At 40.5% G+C, this 10983-nt stretch overlaps 1 long non-coding RNA gene across 1 annotated transcript; it reads left to right on the plus strand.

The window, feature by feature from the left end:
- The first annotated feature begins 2282 nt into the window (after nt 1-2282).
- LOC139562557 (uncharacterized) lies at nt 2283-4128 on the plus strand. Its single transcript, XR_011672407.1, has 3 exons — nt 2283-3167; nt 3269-3342; nt 3569-4128. It is a non-coding gene; the product is annotated as an uncharacterized lncRNA (long non-coding RNA).
- Nucleotides 4129-10983: the final 6855 nt, after the last annotated feature.

The raw sequence follows: 10983 nt of genomic DNA on the forward strand, positions 1-10983 counted from the left end.
GACCCAGCCCACGTATGTAGATTTTTGGTCCAGTCCGGACCGGCCTTGATTTGATCCAAACAAAGACGTCTGTGATTGGTTCAGATTTGGTCTAGACCGGTCTTTATTTGGCCCAAACAAAGAGGTCTATGATTGGTTCTGATATGTTCTGGTCCAGACCGGCCTCGATTTGGCCCAAACTTGGTTCAAATTTGTTACGGCCCGGACCGGCCTTGATTTAGCCAAACTTGGTTCAGATTTGGTCCAGTCCAGCCTTGATTTGGTTCCATTGGTTCAGATTTGGTCTGGTCCGGACTGGCCTTGATTTGGCCCAAACTGTGGCACAAATTTGGTGTTGTCTGGACCTGCCTAATAAATATTCCATACTTTAGTCTCCAATTTGCTATTGTAAGAGGAAATAAAACCTTTGAACATTACATAATGCTATCTTCATTGACATGTAGATGTAAGTGAAATTATGTACGGTTGAAATTTGGCCATGAGAAACAATGATTAAAAAATACAGATTTTCAACACCTGTAAAATATCTTTATTTTTCACTTAGGAAAAAAATGAACGTGACATCAATGTCAGTAAAATTTTGCTCACTTGGTTGTTTCGCTGTTCATGGTCTTTCTCTTTTTCCGCTCTTTTTCTGCTTCAGCTAATTGTCTGAACAGACTTTGATGATGCAAACACAGATCGAGCTCTCCTCTTGTCTCCATCTATTCAACAATGGCCTCCCACTAACAGAGGACTCTAATGACAGGATGTGGCTGGCTCAGCTTGATGACCTCATCAGTCCTAATCTGTAGGGGGTGGGGGGTCAGTTGGTTCATGGAGTAGGAGGAAGTTACCCCTATACACTAATCTTAGGTCAGTTGAATGGTAATGTGTATTTTTCCCCTCTAACGGCTTTGGTTAGGATTTGGGGAAGGAAAGCTGATCTGTGCCTCTGGGGAAATTGTCCCCTGAGTTTGGATCACAATGTTTGATGAGGCACCCTTGGTCTCACTGATGAGCTGGTTGCAGCCACTGTTCTCCAGACTAGTGACTGTGGTCTAGACTTCCTCCAATCCAAGAGCCAATCCATCCCAAAACAAACAGACACGGTGATTACAATTAAGCACTGCTATTAAGGGATAGGCTTCAGGCAGATTATGGGAAAGAGTTGTGGCTAGTACTTATATATTGCTATTGCAGAATGTTGATTTTCTCAAGGATGAGCGTGAGATTGAAGTGTGGTCAATTGTATTTATAGTTAGTGTAACCACATTAATTATAATCTATCAATGGTGCAGGTAAAAATATGTCTCTGCACGGGACAGTGAATCCAATAGCTCCCTATGTCTTTGGCTGATCAGAGAGACAGTGAAAACATTTTGGAAGAGAAACTGGAGGTGCCCCCAGTTCCCCAGGAGGGGTTGTGATTGAGAGGATTAAGATTAGTGGGCGGATCCCTCTGAGTGACTGACAGTACAAAGTGAGATAGGGAGGGAGGGAGGGCAGGGCAGGAGTCTGTGTGGCGGACCAGCAGCAGTTTTACTCTTCAATCAGCCAGTTGAAAATTGCCACTCCTGTCAAAGTGGAGGTGTTTACTGAATAGAGGACAAGAGAGAAAAAGAGAGACAGGGGAGAGAGTTATGCAATGTGTTGTGTATGTGTGTGCATGTGTGTGTGTCTTTGAGTGTGCACGTATGTGTGTGTGTGTGTGTGTGTGTGTGTGTGTGTGTGTGTGTGTGTGTGTGTGTGTGTGTGTGTGTGTGTGTGTGTGTGTGTGTGTGTGTGTGTACGTGTGTGTGTCTGTGTGTGCGTGTGTGTGTGTGCATGTGAGCTGAAGATGAGCTGAATTTGAAAGAGTCCGTGGGTTGAACTAACATTAGGCTTGATAGGTTGGAATTAAGAGAATTTCACAATGATGTTTCCTGACACAAAAACAAATGATGCATTGCTAAATATGGGTGAATTAAAGGTGGAGTGAAAATCTTCCAAGAATGCCTATGAGGAACCACATCAAACAAGGATTGTAACTAAGACATTGTTTGTGGTATTTTTTTCATCAGTACTATGTTGGTACAGTCCCAATTTGTATTGCACGTCAGCAGTCAAGCATTTTGCATCATGGTGATGATGTGACTAGTGACACTCTGCTTCTTGAAAGTTCAATATCTTGAAAACATGACTGCTGACATTCCCATTTTGGGATTGTATCAACAGAGGATTAATGAAACACTTTTGGGGTGGTTTCCCTTAAACTTAGTAAGTGTGTACGCATAGGCGGAAATCCCAGGGGGGACGGGGGGGACACGACCCCCCCATCCTGGGGAAAATATGATTTGTCCCCCCCAATATATCACTGTAAACATAACTATGTAATTTCAATAATATTAATAATACGCAATGAAAGCACTTGTGCTGATTATAGACACTTAATAGCGCGTTTTTAAATTTCACAAGATTGCGACCCCCCCGCCCTTTGCCTCACAATGATTTGATCCACTGCCAGTTCTTTAGCTTGCAAGGTAATAGAGGGCTCGTATCTACTGTCCGAAAGGCACTCAATGTACGTAACTGACGTGAGGTAATCCAGTCAATCGCGCCTTAGCAATGTATATATTTTTTTAATGTTGCAGGGTTCACACACTAGCTGAATTTGCAGAGCTAGCGCGCAAACTAAAGCAAACATTAACTATCAAGCTAGCTAGTACCTATTCCATTTATGTGGCGTCGTCAAAGATGGAATATTTGCTATCGTCAGTTTATTCCAAGATTAGCATGCAGCTGTAGTGCTTCAAAGTCCCTGTGATAAGGTTAGCGATAAACTGAAGTCCAAACTGAACAGAACTACACTCTCTTATACCATTGTCTTAAATATATTTAATGGTCTCGTTGCAAAAGCTAAATTGTCGCTAGTGAATTTTTTATTTTTTTCACCTTTAACCAGGTAGCAAAGATTATAGCAAACACCACAGAAACGGAATTGGTGCTCGCTAGCTTTGCAAATTCAGCTATTGTTGGAAGCCTGCCAATATGAAACAAACTATGTTAAAATTTCAAAACGTTGCAGCATGTGTTGTGTAAATGTGTGTGTGCAGCTAGACCGGTCAGCCAGCCAGCCAGGTAGAAAAATGTCAGAAAAAGGTAAAAAGACGGACATCAGAGTATTTTTCAGTACACCAAAACGCAAAGTAAGAACTCTAGTAGCCTAATATCTCAAAGACCAGTTGATAAAATGTTCATAAGAAAGAAGTGAAATGCTAATGGAAATATTTCACAATGATGTCATTAGGCAGAGCAGGCAACAGATGGCACACAGACAGCAGAGCTGGGGACAGATATGCAGGGACAGACTGGCAGAGACAGGTAAGTTTGTTGAGTCTTTGTTTGGCAACATTATGAAAGGTTCTCAATTTTTTTGATTTGTAAAATAGGGACATAATTGGAAAATGCCATGAATACCCCCACTCTCAATTTAAACTGGTGACTAAACCAAGATTTGTTTAAGGCAATGGTATTGCTGTTGTGATTAATTGTGTAGTTTTGGGTACCGGTAGTTAGGAGTACAGCAAACACCTTATTTCTTTTCTAGGAGACAGACTGTGAGTCAGTGAGGGTGGTGAAAGGGAAAGAGCCAAGGAGAGAGACTTCAGAGGACAGTGTCACAGCCACGGCAGGACCAGGTGTCACCCTTGTTGCCAGCAGCACCAGTATAGGGGACAGTGGCACAGCATCGTCCAGTTACCTCAGTGATGACACAAAACCATATCAGCCACACCCACAATTTATAGAACCGCAAACTCTTGCAAACAGAGTGTTGACGTTTCAAGAGAGAGGAACACTGCACTGATAAGGAACATTGCTATAACTATTATTATTAGTAGTATTATAATGATTTAAACAAGTTGGGACAACCCTTCAGTTAACTACTGTACCTAACAATTATCCAGTAGTAGTGATTATGGTCCCTCAATATACATTTAACATATTACAACATAGTCTATGTGTTACAGCACTACTTTTGGTGTCCCCCTCAGGAATTGCTCCTGAGAAAATTTCATGTAATTGTCCCCTCCAAGGTTGATGTCAGATTTTCGCCCCTGTGTGTACGAGGCAGTGGTCTGATAATCCAATACAAACAAGAAAAAAAGAAAAACTGTCTCACATTCTAACAACATTTACTATTTTATTTTATTCCAGGAGAGTGTAACTGCAAGTAATAAAAAAATGATTTTCCACTTATTTGAGACCAAACCTTAGTCTCTGAGGACTGAGAAGTGATGACATGTGGCATTGCTGCTAACATAACCTCAGTTAACCCAGAACAAAAATCTTGCGTAATTTGGATGGACCATTTATGTTTACGTAGGTTGCCAACAAGAGATTACAGCTAACACAGATCATATTTCCTGTGCCTCATCTGGATTGTATCTCTGTAGAGGAGGTGGAGGGGTTATTTGGGTTTGTTCATGGTTGGCATTGGGGGATCCAAGGAAGTGATCTGGGAGAGCCCCACCGATGACCTAGTGAATTGTCTGGGGGTCCAAGGGAATCATTTTGGGCACTCTACCAAACCAATTATATTATTTCCATAACCCTAACCCTAGCTTCATGTCCACACCCCAGCTCAACCCTAACCCTAGCCTCAACTCTAACCTCTAGCACCTGTGCAATGTACTACAGCTGTCGATAGCCTATATGTTTTTTTGTGCAATTTTTGTCTTCTAATTATGGGATCACTTCATATTTTACTCATCACAGTTAGTACCCTAGCGTAGCCGGCATATCCTAGAACTGTATACCATCCAATGCCCCCTCCTACCATCCCATGCCCCTTCCTACCCGCCCAAATAGAGAAAGAGGATCATTTTATTTGTGGCATGGGTTCTGACGTCTTCATAAATCAGGCTAATGGCAGGGTTGTGGTGCACCCCTGCCTTGTTTGAATCTTTGTTAATGCCATACACATGTGCCCAATGACAAGCTTGTATATATCACCAGCCATCACCACTCGCTCAGCTGTATGGGGTGGTTAGTCGTCTGCTGAGATGTAGCATATAGGGCGAATGACAGACGTTGTTGTGATATTTGGCTGTGGTCTTTGGAACCAGGGACAGGCTTGGATCTGTGTCGTAAAGTACTGCCATACATTTTTTACGTTATATAGCTCCCCTCACAGGCTATGGAATTAGTTCTCAGTTTTATCATGACAATGACTTTTTCAGTAGAGCAGTGGCTCCCAATCTTTTTATAGTCACATACCCGTTCAAACATTCAACCTCCAGCTGGGTACCCTGTCTAGCACCAGGGTCTGCGCACTAAATGTGGATTTTTTCACCATCATTGTAAGCCTGTCACACACACACACACACTGTACAATAAATGTATTAAACATAAGAATGAGAGTGAGTTTTTGTCACAACCCTGCTCGTGGGAAGTGACAAAGAGCTCTTATAAGACCAGGGCACAAATAATAATATAATAATAATCAATAATTTTGCTATTTATTTAAACATCTTACGTATTAAACATTATTTGTTCATCGAAAATGGTGAATAACTCACCACAGGTTAATGAGAAGGGTATGCTTGAAGGGATGCACATAACTCTGCAATGTTGGGTTGTATTGGAGAGAGTCTCAGTCTTAAATCATTTTCCACACACAGTCTGGGCCTGTATTTAGTTTTCATGCTAATTAGGGCCGAGAATCCACTCTCACATAGGTATGTGGTTGCAAAGGGCATCAGTGTCTTAACAGCATGATTTACCAAGGCAGGATACTCTGAGCGCAGCCCAAACCAGAAATCTGGCAGTGGCTTCTGATTAAATTACATTTCCACAGAACCGCTTGTTGCAATTTCGATGAGGCTCTCTTGTCCAGATATCGGTAAGTGGACTGGAGGCAGGGGATGAAGGAGATAACGAATCCAGTTGTTTGTGTCACCCGTTTCGGGAATGTACCTGCGTAATTGCGCACCCAACTCACTCAGGTGCTTTGCTATATCACATTTGACATTGTCTGTAAGCTTGAGTTCATTTGCACACAAAAAAATCATACAATGATGGAAAGACCTGTGTGTTGTCCTTATTTCTTCGGGAGCAGTGTCCCTTCCACAGGACGGTTGAGCTAGCGTAGACTAATGTGATTAGCATGAGGTTGTAAGTAAGAAGAAAATTTTCCAGGACATAGACATATCTGATATTGGCAGAAGGCTTAAATTCTTGTTAATCTAACTGCACTGTCCAATTTACAGCAACTATTACAGTGAAAGAATACCATGCTATTGTTTGAGCAGAGTGCACAGTTTTGAACATGAAAAGTTATTAATAAACAAATTAGGCATATTTGGGCAGTCTTGATACAAAATGTTGAAAAAAACTGCAATGGTTAATTTGATCAGTCTAAAATATTGCACATACACTGCTGCCACCTAGTGGGACAAATCTAAATTGCAGCTGGGCTGGAAAAATACATTATAGCCTTTCTCTTGCATTCCAAAGATGATGCTTCAAAAAAATACAAAAGAACGTTTTTTTTCTTCTTTGTATTATCTTTTACCAGATCTATTGTGTTATATTCTCTTACATTCCTTTCACATTTCCACGAACTTCAAAGTGTTTCCTTTCAAATGGTACCAAGAATATGCATATCCTTGCTTCATGGTCTGAGTTACAGGCAGTTAGATTTGGGTGTCATTATAGGCAAAAATTGGGGAAAAGGGGCGGATCCTTAAGAGTTATTAAAGCAGACAGAGAAGAACTCCAACTTCTTAATCACAGCCTCAATTTTGTCCCGCACATGAATATAGTTGCTCCCGCACAGAATATTCAGGCAAGAAAAAACATCACCCAGATAGGCCAGTCGTGTGAGAAACTCGGCATCATACAAGCAGTCAGACAAGTGAAAATGATGGTCAGTAAAGAAAACTTTAAGCTCGTCTCTCAATTTAAACAAACATGTCAATACTTAGCCCCTTGATAACCAATGCACTTCTGTATGTTGTAAAAGTGTTACATGGCTGCTGCCCATATCATTGCACAGTGAAGAAACTACACAAGAGTTCAGAGGCCTTGCTTCAACAAAGTTAACCATTTTCACTGTAGTGTCTAAAACGTCTTTCAAGCTGTCAGGCATTCACTTGGCAGCAAAAGCCTCTCGGTGGATGCTACAGTGTACCCAATTGGCGTCGGGAGCAACGGGGGACTTTTGGGACTTTCCCCCAGCATTGTCCCAGCCATGTCCGCGGCAGCAGGAAGAATTAAGTCCTCTACAGTAGTATGGGGCTTGCCTTTCCTAGCCACTCGGTAGCTCACCATATAAGATGCTTCTAGCCCCTTCTTATTAATGGTATCTTACTACTCGAAAGTTGTCTTAATTCTCACTCAAAAAACTCCTGTGGCTTATTTTTCAAATTGGCATGTTGTTGTTTTTATTGTAGGAACACAAAGAAAGTACAAATAAAGTAAAATAAAATAACAAAAAAGATCTGGCAGTTACAGTGCACTTCATACCTTCATCATCATATCATCATATTAGTTACATTGGCATCTTTGAATTAGACCTTTTCCAAGTACAAAACCCATTTTTCCCAGTATTCCTGACCTCTCTCCTGTTGAGTTCCTAAAGCAAAGGTCATACGCTCCATGTGGTGTATTTCTTCTACAATGTCTATCCATTGTGTCACTGTGGGAGGGTCTTTTTGTAGCCATTTCCTAGTGATAGCCTTTTTACTGGCTGCCAGTAGGACCTTCAAGAGGTACTTTTCTCTATTGTGTAAGTTATCAGGTATTTCACCCAAGTACAAAGAAATTAATGTTTGTTCTATGTCAAATCCCATTATTTTTCCAATGTTAGATCTTATTTCTCCCCAGTAAGTTTCGATTGCGGGGCAGGAACAAAAGATATGAGAGTGGTCCGCCCTCAATAGACCGCATGCTCTCCAACAAGGGTGTAGTGAGCCAGTCTGTTTTGATTTCAGTTTAGGTGTTATGAAGAAACGTATAACATTCTTCCAACAGAATTCTCTCCATGACCTTGAGTTGGTGGAGCTTTGTTGAGTCTCTAATATGTTCAACCATGTTTCATCAGTTATTTCAATGTTAAGTTCCTCCTCCCATTTCTTTTTAATATAGTTTGTAGAATGTTTCTTTGAGGATTGAATACCCAAGTAGAGATTTGAAATCGTTTTTTTGTTACTCCCCAAGTTGTATGCGTTAGTGAATACTTGGATTAATTTTGGAGGTGCTCGAGGGTCAGTCACTTTTATCTCCCTTAAGAAATAGTGTCGGACTTGTAGGTATCTGTAAAAATCTTGTTTATCCAAGCCATGTTTTTTACTTAAGTCCTGGAAGTTATCTAGGTTCCCATTCCTTATAATTGTACTGAATGATGTGATGCCTTTCTGCGTCCATTGTTTAAATCTGCTGTCCTGAGTTGCAGGGATGAAGCTGGGATCGTATGCGGGCCAACTCAGCAGTTTGATCTCACTGTCTAAACTGTTTAGGTGGGATTTCTATGGGCAGTGATTGGAACAAATACAATAACCTCGGCAGGATGTTCATTTTGATTGTTTCAATTCTACTACTAAGATCTAAGGGAAGTGAGTTCCACCTGTCTAGGTCATCATATATTTTCTTGTTGATGTGATCGTAATTCATGCAATAAAGTTTGGGTGTATCTTTTGGTAGGTATACTCCAAGATATTTAATGGATGAAGAGGTCCAGGTGAAGTTATACCTACTCTTCAGCTCTTCCTGTGGGGTATAATTATATACCAGGGCTTGGGTCTTGTGTACGTTAAGCACATACCCTGAATATGTTCCAAATGTTTGTAGAACATCCATCAATCTAGGTACGCTTGAGCCTGGGTCTTTAAGGAATAACAGAACGTCATCAGCATACATGCATATCTTATGTTCACTGTCTCTTATTGTTATTCCCTCTAAGGTTGGGTCCTGTCTTATTGCCTGTGCTAATGGTTCGAGGTACAAGGAGAAGAGCGTGGGTGAAAGATTACAGCCTTGTCTTGCCCCTCGCTCTAATTTTATAGTTCGTGTCAAATGTCCATTTATCTTTATTCTAGCGGTCGGACATGAATACAGTGTTTTGATGCACTGTATCACTTCTTTGTTGAAACCAAATCTTTCCATAACTTGGAATAGGTAATCCCATCCCACTGAATCAAATGCTTTTTCTGCATCTAGACTGATTAATATTGCACTTGTCTTATTCTGAGTAATGTGGTCCATGACATGTAGTGTTCTCCTTAGATTGTACTGTGTCTGCCTATTTTGTATGAAACCAGTTTGATCTCCGTCAATCAATTCTGGGATTATGTTCTCCATTCTTTTGGCTATTATTGATGCATATAGTTTATAATCTGTGTTAAGAATTGCGATAGGTCTATATGAACTGCATTCTTTCTTATCTTTACCCTCTTTTGGGATTACAGATATGATGGCCTCTCTCCATGACGGTGGGAGACCACCCTCCCTCAGAGTCCAGTTAAAACAGGCCTTAAGTAGAGGTGCTAATTGTTCTCTGAAGGTCTTGAACCATTCTGAAGGGAAGCCATCAGTGCCTGGAGACTTGTTGACTTTTTGTTGAGATATTGCTTTATTAATTTCTTCGGTGGATATTTCTAAAGTTAGTCTATCATTTTGCTCTGTCCCAATTGAGGGGAGATCAAGTGAGTTCAAAAAGTGCTCTATTGTCTGTGCATCTGCCTTCTCTGGTTGCTTGTACAGATTTGTGTAATATGATTCAAATGCATTCTGTATTTCATCTAATTTGCATGTGATCTTTTTTGTTTTGGGGTCTTTTATTTTAAAAATGGTATTCTGTGCTTGTTGTTTCCTGAGTCTCCATGCTAGTAATTTGGTTGCCTTTGAGCCTGCTTCATAATATCGTTGTTTCAGGAACCTAAGCTTTTTCTCTACTTCTTCTCTATAAATCTGGTCAATTTCCTGTTTTACCTTTTGAATCTCTCGTAATATAAGAGGGTCTTTGTATTGACTATGAGATCGTTCTAAGTTTCTTAGGGTTTCCTGTAATTTCAGCAGTTTCTGTGCTTTAATCTTTTTCTTGAGAGATGATGTGGCTATGATCTTTCCTCTAATAACCGCCTTAGCTGCATCCCACAATATAGCAGGAGATACTTCCCCATTATCATTATTCTCCAGATAGATGTTCAATTCTGTCTTTATTGATTCCTTGAATGCTGGATCATACAGCATGCTTGTATTAAGTCTCCATATAGTATTTCTTGGTTTGCTATCAAGGTGTAGAGTGAGATAAACTCCATTATGATCTGATAAGTCGCTCTGCCCGATCCTACAATCCTTAAGCCTGGGTCTATCTGCACTGTACATAAAAAAAGTAGTCTAACCTGGAGTATTCAGTGTGACGGGCTGAGTAAAAAGTATATTCCTTATCGGTCTTGTGGGTGTCACGCCATACATCGAGCAGTCCTAGATCCTGCAGTATCCTATTAATCTTTTTGGCAACTAGGCTCATTTTCCTATTTTGATTTGTGCTGTCCAATTTTGAGTTTAGAATTGTGTTAAAATCCCCTCCACAGATAAGCGTGCCAGTGGTTTCTGTGGCAATTAAATCAAACACCTTCCCGTAGAAGACCATGTCACTCCCTGGGGGTGCGTATACATTAAGTAATGTAACTTCCTTGTTATCCAGTTTACATTTAACAAGTATAGATCTACCCTCCTTGTCTTTTATTTCTGACATAAACTCAAAATTAACTGAATTTGGGATCAAGATTGCAACTCCCCTTCTGCCCATTTTGTAAGAAGAAAAAAAAGTGTTCCTATATCCCATTTTCTTGAGTTTCTCATGTTCAGGTGTGGATAAGTGAGTTTCCTGCCAGAATAGTATGTCACCTCTCTCCCGTTTCATCTTTGCTATTACCTTACTTCTCTTGTTGGCACTCCCCAGTCCGTTTACATTGAGACTTATGACCTTAAATTCCCTTAAATATAAATAAAAAAAAC

The sequence above is a fragment of the Salvelinus alpinus genome, chromosome 32, assembly GCF_045679555.1.
Source record: "Salvelinus alpinus chromosome 32, SLU_Salpinus.1, whole genome shotgun sequence".
Classification (NCBI taxonomy): domain Eukaryota; kingdom Metazoa; phylum Chordata; class Actinopteri; order Salmoniformes; family Salmonidae; genus Salvelinus; species Salvelinus alpinus.